This window comes from Lagopus muta, chromosome 9 (genome assembly GCF_023343835.1).
Source record: "Lagopus muta isolate bLagMut1 chromosome 9, bLagMut1 primary, whole genome shotgun sequence".
NCBI classification, from domain to species: domain Eukaryota; kingdom Metazoa; phylum Chordata; class Aves; order Galliformes; family Phasianidae; genus Lagopus; species Lagopus muta.
The window spans coordinates 20,065,526-20,084,903 of NC_064441.1; the positions used below are offsets into that span (position 1 = coordinate 20,065,526).

General features: G+C 47.3%; 1 long non-coding RNA gene across 1 annotated transcript in view; it reads right to left on the reverse strand.

Moving 5' to 3' along the window:
* Window positions 1-234: 234 nt before the first annotated feature.
* The window catches only part of LOC125697507 (uncharacterized), a 37,842-nt gene continuing 18,698 nt past the window's right edge, over window positions 235-19,378 (reverse strand). The window contains exons 3-4 of the long non-coding RNA XR_007378818.1: window positions 1,351-1,584; window positions 235-347 (exon numbers count right to left, since the gene is read on the reverse strand). This is a non-coding gene — a long non-coding RNA (uncharacterized LOC125697507). The remainder of the gene's footprint in view (window positions 348-1,350; window positions 1,585-19,378) is intronic.

The window sequence follows — 19,378 nt, forward strand, 5'->3', positions numbered from 1 at the left end:
GAAGCGGAGGGGCCCGTTACAGCAGCAAAACCAGGATGGGATGCCCTAGTTGTAGTCAGTGCACTTCTGTCCCTTTGTTCTCTGAGGAGAGAGGTGAAGGATTGCATTACTCAGCCAGGCTGCAGCTTGGTGGAGTCAGTTCATACCGTTGAACACATGCTTTCTCCCAGAGAAAAGGCCATGTGGAACGGTACAGACCTCAAAGGCAGGGACAAGAACAAACTGTGATGCCTTACCCCAGGGCAGGCGCTGCAGGAGCCTCCCCTCACCACACAGCACCAATGAGAACAGGAGAGAGAAGGGTGTGAAGGTCAGAACCCGCATCCTGCAGCCTTGCTCTGACAGCCCTGGGGAAAAAAAAGAGATAAAACCTATGTGAATGTATTGCTCTTTCAGGACACATCAAAGCTCTCTTGCCAGGAGGTTCCTCATGCTACCCAATCTGTCCAACATTTCTCAGCAGCATGAACTCTTCCAGTATCTCCCCATGGGATGACTTAGGGGCCTTGATGTGGTGATGACAACAGTGCTATACCCTTTCCCCTTGATTCTGATGTCTGAAAAAGATAATCCTGCTCAGGAACAGAGCACTGAAGCAGGTGCCAACATTCAGAGCCTGTCTTTATCCATGGTAACTACAAGAGATGCTTGACATTTCTATGTTGAAGCATTTCTTAAATGAAAAATGGCTTTGCAATCAAAATGAATACGTGTACAGAAAATCTCCAATTTGGTTGAAAGTTGCCAGGCTTATAAATTGGAAGCTGAATGTTTCTCTAATAAAATAAAACACAATAAAATTACAACGGTTACCCAAGAAATATACCCAGCCACTGAAAACCACTATAACACATGAGACTTGTTGTTATTGTTGGTTGTTGTTGGTTTTTTTTTGTCTGGATACCTTCAGGAAGGTATTTTTGCTCTTAATAACACTCTCTTAGGTATTTAGAAGTATCAAAAAGGAATGTTTTTAAATGGACTTTTTCATCTGAAAGTACAAAGTGAAGCACCTGGCAGTCATCTACCACACCAAGCTGTCGTCTTGCAAATGGTAACCACAAAAGCAGATGACATTTTGGTCGTGACCATTTTGTATGGTTTCCATATCATAAAAAAACACAAGAATTTATTCTCCTCATGATAAGTATTGACCCTGACTTGCTTCACTGCATATTTACCTCTTGGGTCAATAAATCATCTTGTTAGTCTCAATAGAAGTCAGTATCTGCTTATTATTACATTAACCTTTACGAGGCAGATAACAGTTGTTTTTCCCTATAATAGGATATCGCACAAATTGGATAAGTAAGAAAGATTTATTTGCAATATGATTTTTGGACTACAAACCTTTTTGCTCAATCTGAGGCCCACAAAATGAAACGTGTTCGATGCACCACATGGAGCAGCCTTTCCCTTACATCTGGCTTTCGGAGGGTGTACGAAGAGTCCTGGACCAAGTCCTGGCACATCTGGGAGATCTGCACTTGCAGTGCTTATCTTCTGGCCAATGAGATGGAGCTGCTGCATTGCTTGGCTCTTGTAGGATCAAACTTTTGTCCTGGCCAGGTGTTTGCATTAAGCCTAAGGAAAGAACACATCGCAAGGGACAGGGAAACCCAGCCAAGATTGAGGAAGAAAACAGATATGTGAGCTTCATAAAATCATAGAATGGTTTGGGTTGGAAGGTTAAGATCACCTGGTTCCAATGCCCTGCTCTAGGCAGGGATACCTCCCTCCAGCCCAGGTTGCCTACAGCCCCATCCAGCCTAGCCTTGAAGTTTGTGAGGCTCGGCAGAAGAAAGGATAAACAGAAGGAAAGAAGCCTGACAGGAAAAAGTGAATCTTCATTCACACACGTGCTGATGCTGAGCCTGGCCTCCATTCACCAACATGCAGGCACAGTTTGGAAAGGGAAGATAGCTGGTGAGGCAGGCCCTCCTGTCACCAGCCTTTGCAGATGAAAGACAACGTGGCACTTCTTCAAAAGTGCAGAAGACAACCTTGACGTTCTGGCAAATTCATCCCTTCAATAAAAATAAATTATTTCCAAGACTGCATGTGAGATACAGCTACGCATATGGCTGGCACGTTTTCCTACACATTGCTTGAACTCCCTTCGTAAAGCACTTTGAGATACAGCTCCTCAACTATTAAAGTTATGATATAAAATATAATTCTCCTTCATGCTGTAAGCTCAAAATCTCCTTTAAATATGATATATGCTCTTCTCTCCTTAGAATCTAGATTTTAACTGTGCTCCCTTCGCACAAAAGCGTTGTCCGCGGATGCCATCCAGACTTGATGTACAGTGGAAACTAAATGCTGCCCAAATATTTCATTAACCTGCTACCACGAGCACATCTGCACAGTGAGGGGTGGGGAGTGCCAGCAGCAAGACAGCTCTAAAGGGAAAGTCTGAGCTTCATGCAGGAGAACAGATCAACTGAGAAGGATATCGGGACAGAGGGCAAAGGAGAAAAGAAACAGTCCAAAGTCATATCTGTAATCTGTATAAAACAACACTGCCGTTTGCTGATTTACTGTGGATCCAAATGCGGTCCCAAACATCCCTCTGTTTATAAACACTAATTTCCAAAGGCTTCTGAGCTGCTGAACAAAAACAAACTCCAGCCATGATATGTGATAAACAGGAAACAAGCCAGAGTAAATATTGCAGTGGGAACAAAGCCTGGGCTAGCAAATACAGAACCACAAGGGATAGACACCACACAAAACACGAGGGAAGCACAGCCTTGTGCATGCTCTGAATTCCTAGTGTCAAGCAAAGGAGGAAGAACTCCTCAGCTGTAGCCTCAAGGGCTTCAACATTTGGTTTTCCAGCATGGAGAGCCAAGTTTTCCAAGCCAAGTTTTACAGCAATATAGAAATCCACTGGAAAGGCTCCGGGCTTTGCCAGAGGGGGTTGTCACCTTCAGCAGCAGAACTGCAATGCCAGGCACTTGGGCTAGATGGCTTCTGCCCATCCTAAAATCCAGACAGATGCTGAAGCTCTGGCAGCAAATGGCAGCTCTGGAGAAGAGTCAGACAAGAAGAAACTGTTCCCCTTCTCACATGTTAGGCAAATGCCTGGCTTTGGAGAAAACCCACTGCACCCAAGAAACCCAGGTTATCCAGCCAGGAAAAAAGAGGAAAACTCTTCCAGAACGGTTCCAAAGGGTAAAGTGTGTCTGCTTCTCTCCACCAGGAAAAGACTGTGGCCAACTCAGTTAATCCAAGAACAACTCAAACACCACCAACATGATCATAGAATGGCTTTAGGTTGGAGAGGATCTTAAAGATCACCTAGTTCCAATCCACTTGCTATGGGCTGGGTTGCCACCCGCTAGATCCCATCCATCCCTGGGCTGCCCAGGATCCCATCCATCCTGGCCCTGAATGCCTCCAGACATGGGGCATCCACAGCCTGCGCCAAGGCTTCACCACCCTCTGAGTAAAATAATTCTTCCTAACATCTAACCTAAATCTCCTTTCTTTTAATTTAAAGCCTTCCACTCGCGTCCTGTCACTACCAGACCATGTAAAAAAGTCAGTCCTCCTGACTGTAAGCTCTCTTCACTACTGGAAGGCCACAGTGAGGTCTTCCCAGAGCCTTCTTTTCCCAGTTCCCTCAGCCTATCCTCATAGGAGAGGTGCTCCAGCCCACTGACCACCCTCCTGTAACAGGAAGGCAGTGGCAGGGCAGCACACGCTCTGCAGTGCAAACACTGCACAGGAAGGGCCTACATCCAGTCCAAAAACTTTTGCCTTTTTCTCGTTTTTCATGGGATGGAATTGCGGATCTTCCTGCCACACTTAAAAAAGGGCAGAAACAATAACCTTTGCAATTAGTACTTGGCAGAACAAGCTCCTGCCTGCAATAAATTAACAGAATTAATAAACGGAACCAATCAGGGAGGAGGGAGAAAGAATCAGATGCCAGAAGGTAAATCCTGCCTGTGCCAGCTTATGAGCAAAGGGAGCTCGGTCACGTTGGGATATCCTGATGGGTCTGAGGAGGGCCAGGCTGAGGAATTGCGGTGCCCAAGCCTCGTCCAGGCAAAGGAGAGCAGGAAAGCCAGGGCACACTTCTTTCTGAGCCTGGTTGTAGGAAATACACGGCCTTTCTCTCATCTCATCACACCCTGTGAGGGCCCAGCAAGACACGAGGTGGTCAGAGAGCAGTTCCCCCACGAAAGGAAGCTCTCCTGTGGGATGAGATGGGTGAATAGCACTGTGCTATAACCCCTGCTCCTTGCTTTGCTTGCTCAATGGCCTTCAGTTCCTGCACTCTGCACCTCCTGTCAGCGTCCCAGCTATCGCCCTAACTGCACAGCCTGTTCTCTGTGACTGGGATACAGCAGAGAAATGCTGCTTGTCCCCACCAACCCCTCCCTGCCTACCCCATCTCGGAGCCAAACTGAGTAGAAAAACCGTATTTCAAGTTTAGGAAGACATTTGATGCAGCAACCCATGAAAGATCATTCTGAGGCGCCCATTCAAATCTGCTTGGACATGAGAGATGCTGTGTGCTTCAGAAAGTGGGTAAGGAACCATAAACCAAGCAAAATGATGAACAGCAGCTTGTCAGCTCGGGGAGATGTACCTGGTGGGGTTCGGCAGAGATCACTGGTAGACCCATCTTTTGTCACCTCTACATTAACGAGCTGGAAAAAGAAGTAAAGAGCAAATAATAGAATTGGCAGACCAAGCTATATTAGGAGGTGTTGCCATCACCAAGGGAAGGACAGGAACATAAAACAAATTAGAAGACAGGTTAGAAATCAGGGTGGAAAATAAAGAACAGGGGAGAAAAATGACCGTCCAGACAGATTTACAAAGGGGATCAAAAGCATTCAAGCAAACAGGAATTCTGCTCTGCAAAGGATTTTGGTATTTCAAACCTGGAGATGCTGCTAAGCAAAACCATTCCCAGAAAAAAAAAAAGAACTTCTTGGGAAACAACATCCCCTTTGACAATCAAAATGTTTTTAAATGTAGTCACTTCAAAAAGATAAATGTAGCCTTCAATATTGCCAGAAAACGAAGGAAAAGAGGAACAACGTGAGTAATACTCAACAGGAAGGTCCTGCAGACAGCTTCAGTATTTACCCCACCTAATTTACCCCTAGGTGAGTCACTGGGGGGAATGAAGTCCCACTACTCAGCATCCAAAAAGCTGGGGAGGGAGTGCTGGCTTGATTTCCCAGCCTCAGAGTACATCCAACTTTCACCTCCCAGCCTTTTTTCTCAGAAGTTCTTTTTTTTCCTTTAATGCAAGCTATATAAACAGTCAATTCCCAGAAACAGCGCTGTAAGAAAATACTGATTCTCGTAAGAGCCCCCAGCATGCCTATCCAGTCAGCAGCACAGGAAACCTCAAAAGAGCACTGCAGTACGTTCAAGCACCCAGAAAAATCCTCCAGCAAAGCCTTCCCCCGAAAAATTTGAAGTAAACCCTGTAACAGCATGAAAAACAACACTGCAGGAACAGCTCAATGAAGGAAGCAAGCAGATCATACAACGGCTTGGGTTGGAAGGGACCCCAAGGATCCCCAAGTTCCAACCCCCCTGTCACAGCAATGCCACCAACCTCCAGATCTGGCATTAGACCAGGTTGCCCAGGACCCCATCCAGTGACTGGATGATCCAAACGATCGGAAGCATTGCTTTAAAGTCAGGCTTAAACCACAGCACCATGAAGTGCGCTGATAGTTCACCCACAGTCGTATCTCCTACGATTCGCCTGGATGTGGATGCAATAAAAAGATCAGGATTTAAGTAAGATGAATAAAATACACACGTGTGGCCAATAGGAGTAGGATGGCTGAAGAAATACACAGCTCCAGTATTTCAGTATTTTAAGTACATACTCAATGTTAGATGGACATAGAGATGCTCAGAAATCTCTGAAGATGACATGATGATCTCTCAGTGTGAAAGATTACTCTACCCAGCAATTTTCTCGTTCTTGCTTGCTTTTTGCTAGTGGATTACAGAGCAAGCACGTTGGACCATAAATGAATACCCAGCCAGTGCTGGCTTCCTCCCAAGCCTTAAATTGTTTATAGCCCATTCGATCTCCGCTTTCAGCCTTGGTTCTGCTAATCAAATCACATCTTATTTCAATAGCTGGACTTTTTTTTTCTCCTCCTTTTAAATACCACCTTACCTAATCTGTACAATTTGCATTTCGCCGTGTCTGCACGTGGTATAGAGACCAAGCAAATTGGATTTGATAGAGCGAGGAGTTCTTATCTAATCCACAGCAATTTTTACTTCACTGTATGTGAAGTGCCTGAAGTTGGGATTTGTGAAAATTGTTTTGGATCACTTTTTTTGTTTTTTTTTTTGCTTTTTTACCTCAAGATTTAAGGAAAAAACGTGCAAAGTTATGGCTGTGGGAGAGTTTGAACTTCTATGCTTTAGCCACCATGCCTTCTCCATTTCGCAAGTGCAGACCCTGCTGCGTCCTTTTTCCTTCCCATAAGAAGCTCTGGGATAGGCATGGTTTACCTGATGAAGCTCTGCAGTGTTTCATTGCTTCTTGCTTCTCAGCTGGCTTTTGCAGCATTCAACTACTGAGGTTTCCCATAGGCCCAACAACTGACACATCATCCCTGAGGTCACTGCAAGGCTTTGCAGCCCTTTGTTACCTGATTTATCAACAACTTTACTGCATCTAATGCTTATTTGTGCAACAGAAGACCCTCTCTGTGCACTTACATAGGCTAATTTTAAGGCTTTTAGCTGCAACTTTAATTTTTTTAATAGGACCTTTAAAAACCATCTCAGAGACATACTAACCCAAGTTTTTATGAGGGGCCCATGATCCTACTGGCAAAAGCCAACCAGCACACCCCTTCTAACTTGGTATATGAAACTGGGCACACGTTTGCCCTCATTCCCTAGAGATTCTTTCCACCACGGCTGCCATTTTGATGAATCTGACCTCTCGTTCCCCCAGACCACAGCCGCTTGTGGGGAGATGTAGGGGAGGTCAGCACATGGCTCCCTAGGGCCAAAAAACATCTCAGTGACCTGCTGGAAAGCAGTCAGCCCACTTCCAGCCATGGGAAACATCACCTGTGAGACAGAGGTGCTTTACTGTCCCGTTGTCAAACAGGAGCCTCAGGAAGGGTCACCTAGAATGTCTTCAGAGAACAGATTTCTGCTTTTTGGTAGTGCCACAGCTATGCTGAGGCCAGCTTTTGTCATAGATTTCAGCCTACAGGGTGTGAATTAAGCACAGTGGTCCCAAGTTTTTGCATCCTGGATCTAAACAGAAAATCCCAGCCAGTCCCTCCACGCATGCCTATGCAGTGCGCAACGACAGGCAACAGCTCTGGGTCTGACTGGTGCTGCATCACCCAACTCAACCAACGCTAAAAGGAAAAAGAAAACAACACACGTGGTTCATACAGCCTCATTCACTCTTCCTCTGCCACTGCTGAAATGATCCCACCCCAAAGAAACCACGTCCTTTTCCTACTAGAGTGGCTGAGTCTTGTGATGGTAACAGACAGGTGTTCTTTTTCTCCTGGGTGAGCCGATTCTGAGCCTCAATTAAAGCAGATTTCAATAGACTTGAATGCAACAGGCTTGGCAATTATTCCCTTTCCTTTCTATGTGTGTTTGGTCACCGAGCCTTGTTTCTCTCCACAGGGGAGTCTGCTCACTAAACCTGCTTGCTTATTTAAAACTCAGCAGCCTCAACCCACTCCCATTTCGCCACCTGAGACCAAAAACCGAGAGTCCTTGAGTCATTAAAAGCAGGATGCAATTAGTGCCAACGCTGACTGGCTCGCTCCCTCCTATTCCGTGCCCATGTCTGAAGCTCCTTCCTTTGTGAGCTCTAATGCGTGTTTAATGTGCAACTTAATTATTTGATTACAATGGCGTAATTATGTAATTGTAATGTATTGTGCAAGTTGGCTGGAAGGAGACGGGAGACATTTGCTGAGTGATGTGGGATAAACAGAAGAACAACAACATCAAGGAAACAGAATAAATCCAATGAGATGATAATTTGGAGGGATAGTTAAGAAAATGGGCACTTTGGAAAATGAAAAGTAGCTGCATTTTTTTTTTTAATTTTTTAAATTTTTTTAAGAATTAATTTATTCTTCCCTCCTGCCTGTTTGTGATCAGCCAGGAATTTCCTCCTGATTGCTGATTGCAGCTAATGCATCCATGCTTTCCTGAATTACAGACGTGGGTTCAGCTCAGCCATGAGCACTGGCAACTCAACAGGGCTGAAAAACCTGGTTTTGCCATGGAAATGTAAGCGGATGCCCTGAGTGCTTCGTGCAAATGATGACCTAGCAGTAATCCAAGTCCCAGGATGACTTGTTCAGGCCATGTCAGCTCTCCAACTACTGACTTTGGATCAGAACACTCGTGTTATAAAATCATAGAACCCTTAGAGTTGGAAAGGACCTTTACAGGTCACCTAGTGCATCGCCCCTGCAATGAACAAGGACACCACAGCTCAATCAGGTTGCTCAGAGCCTGGATCAGCCTGGCCTTGACCATCTCCACAGACTCAAAAACCAGGGGGAAATACGAGAGGCATGTGATCCAGGTAGGCAAGAGCCACAAGGAAGCTCACTGCAAGAACCACAGACCACATCTTGGAGACAGCCTGCTTTGTAAAAGCTTTCTAAGCTCTCTGTTCTCTCTTGCTCTCCCTCAAAAGACTTCAGCAACTCCCTGTCTCCCAGCAGCAGCACATTCTCGAGGAGACCACATCAGTAAATATGACAGCCAGCAGCCTACTCACCAAAGTCTTGCTGTGACACAGCCCACCTGCAGCACCCCAGGTTTCTGTGGGAGACACAAGCCCACAGCAAGTATTTTGGGGAGACCTCTGAACCTGCTTCTTATCGCTCCTTAGCTGAGAGCTGATAGAAGGCTTGCACCAGTGAAGCTTTCCATTGCACGGGTTTCTGCAGCCAGAGCTCCTGCAGGTAGACAGCAGCCAACACCAGAGCAGAGCTCTGTGCCCACAACATGTGGCAGCACACACCGACAGCCCGTGCTGCAGGCAGCACATACATATACAACCAGGGTTATATTATGGCTATTTCAGCCAACTGAGGTGGTTTTTTTTGGCCTTCCCAAGCCAAACTTTGGGAGATGTGGGAATCCGACCTGTTTCAACAGCAAGCTGCACTTTGATCTTGTCAAAACAAATTGCAGAGTAAGTACTAGTGAAACTCTTCTGATATTAGCAAAGCAAACAAAGGCAATGACAACCTAGAGCACATCCATCTGCCAGCTATCCAAATAAGATTAGCCAAGGAGCAAACTCCGTGGTATGGAAGTGGGCTGTCAGTCAGTCAACTCCAGTAAACACAAGCTGTCAGGCAGGGAGAGATGATGGATGCAACCAAATAACTGCAGGTATATGCAAACCCAATTTGCCAAAAGTTGCACCACTAAATCCCACTGATTTCAGTCCAAGGGGTCTAACTCTCCCTGGGCTCTTCAACATGTTCTAACATCAGGGTTAACTGAGTGCTATATACAGGTACAGAAAGTAAAGCTGCCCACCCCATTTGCCCATGAAAAGAACTGTAGAAGTCATTGGGAAAAGAGAATTGCCCCCCACACTCCAGCCCTCCCCACAAACACACATGTTGGAATTACCCTCCATTCTGAATCAATCACCGTAACCCTGAAATGTTCTGCCATCTCCTAACTCACACAGAGGAAATGAGGTATATTCCACCAAAAGCCAGCACTCTGAACCAATGCTTTGGGATCACATTTGGGAGAGGCTCAGCTAATTTTTTAAAGAAATCTGAAGCCAAAGTAAAAAACCATTTGTGTTTTAAAGGTAAGACACAAAAAGTTGTGTGTGCTCCCTTAATGAATCCTTAATGGAATCCTAACAAATCAGATCTGGCACCCTCCACACATTCCCTTGCGTTCCTTTCAAAAATAAAACTGACAAGGAAACTTTCTATGATGAAGATTTCTTACTGTTTGGCTGATTACAAGGTAGAAGAGCCTGCAGACTGGCTGGTGCCATCAAGAGTTTCCAGCGCATCTCTCTCAGAAGAGATCAGCCCTAAAACCTACCGCTGATTCTTCCGCCACTCCTTAGACAGCATTAACAATTTGCTCCTGGACAGTACAGTCAGAGACGACTTCAATGGATCTGGGCAGCTGCTGCCCCCCAGCATCCGTCAACCCAGCATGTGAGGTCTGAATTCCTGTCATTGCACCAGGGTGTTTGTATGCATTTCTAAGGGTTTGAGAATTATTATGTTGTGCAAAGGCTTGTCTAACTCTTCGGGGAGGTCACGCAGACGTGTTATATATTCAACAGACGTGCAATAAACACAATTTAACACCAAAGTACCCACCTCCAAATACTCCGTTTTCTTGCTTGCAAGAAAGAAAAACAACCCAGAATTTTAATAATGCATCAGCGACGGCTTTGATTGTTATTAGATTTGCAGATTTGCTCGGGGTGGTGTGACACTCACTGCATGCACACACACACGTACCCCAAGCAAGCCACCGCCCTGACAGCAACGGGCAGAATGATGCAGATGAGAAGAGCCTTGCACTCAATGGGGGACGGGGCTGAATGTGACCTCCCTGCACGGCAGACTCCAGACTGAGGGCTGGAACAGCGCCCACAGCCTTCCTGTATGACCTTGGCCCACCTCCCATCTGCTATCACAGCTGCCACCCTTGCTTGGCTGGGGCTGAGGGTGCATGGGGACTCAGAGACTTGCTGCTGCAGAGGAGCGAGCCTCGTGTTCATACGCCAGCACGGCCACTTACCATTTCTCTGCATTGAGAAGAAGGGAGAAAATCTGGTTTAATGCTGCTAATTAAAGGGGACAGAACATGGCGGCTGCTACTCAACCGCTTCTCTTTGCTGGAGAAAATGCATAGAGCATGTCCCAGTAATTTAATTTAGATCATATAACGCGTTATGAATTACGGTCTGAAAGCTTGTATGCAAACACTTGGCATAGCTCTGTATCTCCATCATACACCTACGTCCTTCATGCCTGCCCAAAAGCAGCTAATGTTGGCACAGAAACTGGCACAGGTTTTGGATCAGGCCTTTCCCACACCAGGCATGAGCACAGCAAGGTACAAGATCCAATGCATCAGCTTTAGATAAAGAATTAACAAATACCAAGGCCAGGGAAGCAGGCTGATATTATGGAAGCCCTGGGAACACAAGCTGACTGGTCTGGAGCAGATCTCTCAGAGACAGCATCCAGCACAGCAGAGATCACACTGCCTCTCGGGAACTGGTCCAAAATTTTATGGACAAAGACTGTAAAAGAAGTTCCTCCAGGACAGTTAAACACAGAGGTACCACTTCTGGCTGGGGATGATTCTCCAGCATCAGTGCTAGAGCTGGAGCAAGATGCAAGCAGCAGCACCATGGCCCTTTTACCATGTTTCCTCTGATTTTTCACCATCTGCTACCACATACAGCTTCCTAGTGTCCAAGAGATGGAATCTGCCTGGCTGGAGCAGGCAGAGTCCTCCTTGTACCTACTTCTGGTAGCAGTTGGGATCTCATGTCTGGCTTGGATTTGCTGTTGATCTTTGCAGGTTGGACCAGCAAGACCTTTGCCATGAGAAAAAGCTGTCTCCCACTCATCACTCTCCCGGGAATTAGCTATGAAACATCAATCTTCTCCCACTTCTCTAGGAATGAAAAGGCTGCTTTTTGCTCCTGGCCAATTGCATCCCATCTTCTCCCTTCTTCCCTATTACTGGAGCTGTGAGCCTCCTATGCCTGATCCACAGGTGAATCACTGGAATTAAACAAAACAAAAACAAAAACACAAAAGGATCTGTTTCTCATAGACAAACAGCTTTCCATGTAAGCATTAAATATCAATTACAAGAGAAGCCATGCAGTGCTTTAATTATAGTCATGAAAAATCATCCCATTAATCAAGTTTCTAATCAGCTAGTTTCTCGTAATAAGGTGGCAACTGCTATTTTATCGATTAACTCTTAACAGGCCACTGAGATAAATCAATCCTGCATTTTTTTGCATATACCCTGCTTTATAACAGGAAAAAGTCTCCCTTTATCAGAGAACTTGCCTGGAAGCGAGCTCTTTGCTGCCTGGTTCTTGGCAGTGCTGCTGATGCCCCTTTGGGGCTTGATCCTCCTGGCTGGAAAGCGAGCTCTTTGCTCTCCCTTGCTCAGGCTCCATGGAAAGAGTTGTGATTGAGGTGGTTGGGTCCGGTTCAGATTGGAAAGAGGTGGAAAAAAAGGGGCGATATAGGAAACAGAGAGCTTTGTCTTTTGAGAGGACATGAAAGGCTGAGCAAACTTAGTCTAGCAAAAGAAAAGCCAAGAAGAGACGTGGTCTAGAAATATACAGAGAGTGAGAGGGAGGAAGCGAGGGTGAAAAGGAGCCAATTCAGTCGAAGAACAAATGGGAACAAAGCAGCCGTGAATTAATATAGGCTGGAATTTAGAAATACACACTAAGAGGCTCAGAGCAGAAAGACTTTCTGACAGCCTTCCCTTGGGAATCGCTGGGCAAAACCTAAATGAATTTTTCACCGAGCTGGAGCTGTGCATAGGGGAGATGTCCTTGCCAGGACTTTGCAGTGGTTAGGCACACACACGGGGCTCCAAGGAGCTCGTCCTGTCTTCAGAGAAGGGTTTCTAGGATCCACATCCAAGCTAGACGTGAAGCCACTTGATTAATTATTGCCTCTGCTGACTTCTCCCACCTACTGCTCAGCTCAACACCAATTATTCAGGATCAGCTCATAATAACCTATTGAAGAGGTACAGCTTTTCATTTGCATAAGCAGTTTCAGCCAACACAGTCTGCTGAGACAGAAACTACACGCTGAATATTTAGCGAGTCTGACGGCATTTTAAAAGCATGTGATAGCACACAACTGATGACATCATGTGTTTGTCATGGCTCCTGAAGCTGAAGACTAACGCAGCAAAGAGCTTAACCCAAAATTGATTGGAGCGGTGTTAAAAAACAAAAACAAAAACCAGATTGCTTCTAGATTTAGACACAACTCCCTGAGAACCCATCGTGTGATACGAAAGTTTAAGCAGAACTGCAAAAATAGATCTAAAACCCTACAGCAGTGATTGAGATTCAAGACAAGCCTCCCATTCCTCTGCACAGGATCACGCAACAAGCTGGAACACAAGGCCCAAATATGGTGTGACCCACAAAGCCACAGTGGGATCAAACCCCAGACAACCCGCAGCCACAGCTCCAGTCTGGCAGGTGGCTGTGCTACAGCTTTAGGAGCTTGCCCACGTTCCAGAGAGACCTGTTCTTGTTGGGGTTGGCTATGGGGTACACAGAGCCAGTGACAAATTGCAGCGGCATAAGCAGCACCTCGCACCCAGTGAGATGAGAAGGTTGTTGCTGTGCAAGCAGAGAGGTGACCAGGGGAAAGGCTATATGACACAAAACGCCAGCAAATCCCTGCCCAAGCTTCTGGCATCCCAAGCTGCTCCTGACCTCCTCTGACCCACCCACACATCTCTGGGTGGATGCAACCAGGTCAGGAGAAGCTTTGCTGCTTGCTTTTTGGATGCCAAATAAAACCATCTCCATGCTGGCACATGCCCAGCACAACACTTTTGTTCCATCTACTTTTACAGCAGGGAGGGGGCTGCCAGGCTGGGTGCAAGCAGAGGTAACGCTCACCCAGAGAGAGAGAGCTGTCTGATTTATTCTCCACCCAAGCAATTATTTATTCATAAATTAAAAATAAAAAAAGGAAAAGGACCGGACGCCTGCTCCAAGGTGGCACTCTGGGAGGAAGGAAGGTGCTGGGACCCCACCCTAGGATGACTGTCTGACAGTTCTCCTTCCCCTGCCTGCAATCAGAACCCCTGATTTAATCATATCAATAGGAGTGGGGAGCACACAGTGCGAATCTGCCCTGAGCTGCAGGGCATGAACCAGTTCCCATCACACAGCCCCAGCGTGCTCTAAGCACGCCAGCAAGGAGGATCCCAGGCACCAAGCTACTTGTTGGTTGCTGGTTCAACCAGCAAGGACGGACCTGCATTCCAAAGAACGACTGAAGACGCCCAAGCAAACAAAGAAAGAGCAATTAAATAAAACAGCTCACTGCCACCCAGATCAATTTTATCGAATAATACATTTTCAGGCCAGGCCTTGTGGGTCTCGGAGACAGCCTGAACAAGCCGGGGAGAATTTGGACAGATGTTCAGTATTGATGAACCCAAGCGTACAAAAGCACGCCTCCACCATGCAAGGCTCTGCAAAGGGATGCAAGGACAGCGTGCTTCAGGGAGCGGGTGTTTGCCTGCTGGCTCTTTCACGTTCAAGAATCGTATTTTCCAGCATGTCAAGAAGGCCAGAAGGGCTAGAAATGTACATTTGCTTTTTAGTGACAGCTGAACTGCATGAAATCTGGCTCTGGGGCTCTTGGAAAACAGAGTAAATAGCATTAAGGCTTGCAATAAAACTACTCCACTTGGCAGCAGAAGGCTTTTCTTACCCACTGCTCCTTTGGGCTCTGTCACTGTATCTTGCTCATGCACAGCAGTTCCAGCCTTGCTACCAGGAGCCTTCAGGGCACAGATCCAGCAGGACACTGTTCCATATAGGCTGACCGGGACCTTCTCGGCATGGCACAGGGCAAAGCTCCTCATGCAAAGCCTGCCAGGCCCTGAATACTCCCCACTGTGCATTAGCCTGGCTCCATTGGTAAGGGGGTAAATGAAAAAGTATGGGGATCTTCCTGGGTCAGCAATCCCAAGTGACTCAATATGCTACTTCCACAATGCCAAGAAATGCCAACCCAATGGCTGCACTAAGGCCTCAGCACCTCCTAGGGCTGGGCTGCAATGAGGCGCCAGGAGGAGCCACTAGGACAGGATCTGGCACATCTTAAGGGAACACAAGTGGTTGTCCCATCCCAGAAGCAACCAAAGCCACCCCCTCGGGCTCTTCCACACCTTTTGGTTGTGTTTTATCAACACTACCTCCAGCTCTCCAGCTTCCCTAGCTCCTGTCCTGACAGAACGTGAGATTCGAAGATTAAGCACATTTAAATATTAAATGATGGAAATGAATAATGAATAGAATGAAAAACATCATTTGTCACTAAATGGAGAGATTACTTGCGGAAAGAGAAGAGGCAAGAAGAGCCTGCCCCTGAGGTTGTAAAATGCCACAGCACAAGGTAGAGCCTCACTTCTGCTCCTGGACCACACAATGGCAACCCCAAGTTCCTCTACCCTGGTAATGCCCCACAGACCCCATCAGCAACTTGAAACTAGGAGCACAGCATGGGATGAAAGGACTTTCATCACCAAGAGCACCAAGGTGCCCTATATCCACCTTCCAGAGTGATTTACTACCTCCGTCCCGGGTCTGGAAACTCCTCTCCCTGAGGTGGGCACATGAGTTCTCAGTATCCCTTCTTCTGCAGCCCTTGCTGGTCCTGGAAGCCCCAATCACAGCTCCTCTCATGCTGCTACTGCTGAAGGACGGTGAGAAGAGCTCAGTCCCAAACATCAGCCACTCTCCTACATACATGCAGCCAAATGCAGTCTTCAGTTCAAAGCATCATAGAGAGATGAGGGAGACCGGAGCACGCAGCCCCTCTGTGCCTAGAAGGAGATCTCTCAAAAGCTTTTATAAATGGTTACACAAACTTTAGTGACAGCATAATTGCACATTATCTCCTACAGCTTTGCCTTGACAATTTAGGGGACAATACAAAGAGCAAAGAGACTGTAATATTCATATTGACATTTCCCCAAAATGCTTCCCTTTCCTGATAAAGCCGTTGTCTTATGAATATGGAAAGCTCGAAGAGGTGGAGTGGTAGGGACCCCTGTGCAACAGTGGCCCACTGCTTTTCAGGATGTACAAGACATATCCCATTTCCACAGACAATTCTGTTTGCAACCCTACCTCCAAAAGGGTTTAGAGAAGATTCACTTTGCCTCAGTATTTGGAAGTGGAGTTATTCAAAAATTCCAGCCACAACCCAACAGATTGTGAATTCAGGTGATGACCAGAGTGCCTGAGCTGAACCTCTATGGGAGAGGCAGGGCAGGGAAGCCACCAAAAGTCAGGCACAGCAAAGCCTTGGCTGGGGAACCAGTTTCTGTGTGCTCCTGCAAAGCCAAGAGTTCCCACAGCTGTCTGTGCCTTTGAGTCCCATCTCCAAGGAGAAAAGAAGCTGGATTACCTGGGGGTATCTACTTGGCATCCCGTATCTCACTCACTCAGCTCTTCAGCCACCAGCAATGAATTGGTCTCCTTTAATGCTGCTGCAGAGAAGAGTCTGGTTTTGACAGATTTATATTTAGATTCCCTTTCTTTTTTTGGTTAAGGATTTCTGTTTACCTTCTGGATAGAGCTCCGAGTTCACCCACAGAGGCAACCATCAAACCATGGAAAACAACAAAAAGTAAAGGATGTGCTAAAAAAAATCCATAGTATCTGTAATACCCTCAATTAAGAGAACATAACTATTGAAGCCTGAAGTATCTTGAGAATCTAAGCCATTCATTCTGACAGCAGAAGGTGCCACTGCTACAGGTGGGAGCAATACCTTTGCCTCTCAGCTCTTGAGCAAGGAATCTCCCTCCTCTCTACCTTTCAAGTTTTACACTGGCAAAGCTGGTTTTTTTCTTCCTGATCCTATAATATATATCCTGGTTTTGGTGGTATGGCTGGGAAGGTTTAAAAGAAAAGTGTTTCCACTCTCATGAGCTGGTCGATTGACAGGGATTCAAGCACCTCGAGTCTAAAAGGGATAGGCAAATTTCTGGTCACGGTCCAAATTTCAGAGAGAAGGGCAAGAAAGTCTATTGAAGGATGACACCAGTGAACTAGAAAACACCTTCAAAAGATGGTCAAACACTTACTCAAAGAGGCTGGGAACGGGAATGGTGTGAAATAGCTGCAATTCAGGAAGCATTTTGTTGAAGGTGCTTTTTCTTCCTCTGAGAAACAGCAGAACAGGCAGCACTGGAACTGGAAAGCTTTTTGTTTCTCCACCCACGAGTTCAGCTCCCCTGACAAACCCCCTCCAGCAGCTAAATCCTTCTATTTGATGTCCTTCCAGGTCACCGGCCAATCTGCCACCTCCCCTGTGCAGCCTGGCTTCTGAGGGTGTCAGGAAGTGATGGGGAAGCACTGCTTTTTAATGCCTGCGACTGCAGAGAAGCAAACTGCGATCCCCAAGGCAGCGTTGCTGTGAAGAGGCAACTCAAGGCACAGCTGTTTCCTCAGCCACCAGAGATTTGTCCCTGGGATTTCACACGTGAGGATGTGGTTTTCTTCTTTTTCCCATGGGCGAGAAGCGGTCCAACAGGATGCTGTGGGCGGTGGGATAGAAAGCCCGCACTTGCCAGCTCCAAAGAGGACAAAAGCAGCCCCTCCTGAGAAAGGGCAGCACATGTCACCGAGACAGCAGGAATGCTGTCAGCCTCTCAGCACCACAGGCACTTGGCAAGAGCCCCCAGAACAGGCTGAGCCCTGCCAGGCCTCCGGCTGTCCTCACCTCCTGCTCCGGGCCATTGCTTCAGCAGGATCGAGGAGCTCTCCTGTCTCAGGGCCATGCTGGACCTGGAAAACCCTTCCCAAGCCACGCTGCACTATTGCTCGTCCTGATACACAGCCACATCCTCACCACAGAGATGGGATTTGCCTCTTCTCATGATATGCTGGTATTGGGACCGCCCAGCCGAACGCGAGACCATATGGCAGAATGAGGACGGGCCAATATCTCACTATGGAAGTCATTGCAACCCATCTTCCAGGCATTAATCTGACACACATCCAGCCCAACCCCAGGGCTCCCTGTGGACTGGCCCGCTTGCCAAGGACACCTGACCCAGTTGCCTCATTTCAAGACCTTCTATCCAGGCCAACACAAAGGGGCAACTCAGGTTGCGACCAAACCAACCAGCAGGTGCTCCCACCAGTGGGTGTTTCTCCTATGAATCAATCTTAATGCAATTCTGGGCACTGTGCCTTGCTCTCTGCTAGGGAGGAGTGATGGCAACCAGTCCCTCAGCATCCCCAGGCCACTAGCACGGCTCAGCCCCCAGCACAGAGGGACGGACCCCTCCAGCTGCCAGCACAGCCCCACACTGGGGTGCTGAGCCCCACCTCTGGGTCCCTCTCCCCAGGAGCAGTTCCCCTGTTTGCAGCTGGCTTTACCCATCAAGGCTCCTTCTGGCAGAGAGCACCAGGGTGAGCGCTCCGTGATGGAGGATGAACTCAGCAGCGCCAAGTGCAGCTTCATTTTATTGCAATCAAGCAGAGTCCCGCCCTGACAAGCCGAGGGGTGAGCGATGGGGTAATGGGCAAAGTGCCACAGAGCGCAGCAAAGGAAGGCCCTCGCCTCCCGCCCAGTGCCCTCTGCCTCTCCCCAGCCGTCTGCAATCACTCGTGGAAGTGCCAGACCACACCGAGGTGGCTGTCAGAGCACTAATTCATAGGCCTTTCACGATTTATGCTTCCTCCAGCTGCAGCAATTAACGACGGTGAGCCGCCCCAGCGCTGCCTGCTCAGGGAGCACCACTGCTCTGAGCCCCTCGCATGATCAATACCACATTAATGGCAGACATCTCTTTAACATGGGTGTAATAGCAAGGAATATGGCCAAGCGCAGCACATTAGCCACGAGAAGCAGATGCGATGGAAAAGCAGCCTGCACCAGCACTGCCCTGCTCCATGGGCCAAGCTGCCTTGGCTTTCACACTTCCTCAGATGAGCTCATTTTCATGGTACAGCAACAGCCCAGGTGAGCTCAGATGACCCCTAAATCTGAGCCACTTTCTCCCTCTCTGGGTATCAGAGCTCTTTTCCCATAGCAATAAACATACCAGTGTACAGCAAAGTAGCAAGTAGGAGACTTCAGGGGTAAAGACACAGTCCCTCTCCCTCTGGTGTTATTTTAACTGGGATGCATCTTGATCCAGAGACCACAGAAATAATGTGCCTGTGGGAAAGCCAGACCTTTGGGCGCACTTGGGGTATCCATCCAAACTCGATTCCCCCAAGCAGCAGTGTGTACCAGGACAATCAGAAAAGCAATAGGCAGTTCCACTGGATGCTTCACACGGACCCAGCCCCAGAACTGCAAAAGAATCTCTAAATCAAAATGAGCTTTTAGCAAGGCCCACCTCACCAATACAGATGAATAAATTCACAGCTGGCTCATTACTAAATCCCCAGGCCCAGATTCCCTCTGACACATGGAGGATGGGATGGGATCCCACGTAGCTGTGACGCACACAAGACTCTACAAATAGCCAAGCCAAATGCAACAGACTTGAAGGGTATCAAAAAGGTTTTGACACCCTCTGTTCCCTGCTGTTTGCGTGTGTTTCAAAT